This window comes from Sinohyriopsis cumingii, chromosome 11 (genome assembly GCF_028554795.1).
Source record: "Sinohyriopsis cumingii isolate HCF-2022 chromosome 11, ASM2855479v2, whole genome shotgun sequence".
NCBI classification, from domain to species: Eukaryota; Metazoa; Mollusca; class Bivalvia; order Unionida; family Unionidae; genus Sinohyriopsis; species Sinohyriopsis cumingii.
The window spans coordinates 25,878,952-25,879,631 of record NC_142971.1 but is presented as its reverse complement, the minus strand read 5'-3'; the positions used below and the strand labels follow the sequence as shown (position 1 = coordinate 25,879,631).

Below are 680 nucleotides of genomic sequence, written 5' to 3'. Positions count from 1 at the left end.
TAGTGTATTTTTTATTATTAAGCCTTAGGTAGGAAAACGAAATGAGTAAATAATAGCAAGGTACCTGCATTTGTATCGGAAAATATGAACTCGTTTGTTCAGACTCTTACTGCACTCCCAACTGTCGTGGAGTATTACTCAGAAGAAAATCTTCAAAATTGTCCATACAAATGCAGTATAATTCTGGCACATATGCAGCTGAAACAGTACCAATAAAAAGCAGAAAGTGAATACAAGCACACGAGATCACATCGCATATAAGACGCAGCGATATAAGGGACTGACAATTCAACGTCGGTGTATGTGTGTGTGTGTGGTAAAATAGAGAAATCACTGTGGTAAGTATCTTGTCACGTGTGTGTGTGTGTGTGATTAGGATTGTTAACGTAGCTTTAACAATTTTTCAGTCATGTAGGTACGATGTCTGCAGTGTGACAGTTTATGGTGATGACTAGCACTGGGGCATCATGCTGCAGGCATGTAGCATGATGCTCCACCCAGTCACATTATCCTGACACCAGGCCAACTAGTCCTAACACTAATCTCTTAATGCTGAGCTCCTAGCGAGGCAGCTGTTAGTACTATTTTTGTAAGTCTTTGGTATGACTCGGCCGGGGTTCGAACCCACGACCTCCCGCTTTCGAGGCGGACGCTCTAACCACTAGGCCACCGGAGCGGTC

General features: G+C 43.2%; 1 non-coding gene across 1 annotated transcript; it reads right to left on the bottom strand.

The window, feature by feature from the left end:
• Positions 1 to 603: 603 nt before the first annotated feature.
• On the bottom strand, positions 604 to 680 carry Trnas-cga (transfer RNA serine (anticodon CGA)). Its single transcript has one exon. It is a non-coding gene; the product is annotated as a tRNA-Ser (tRNA).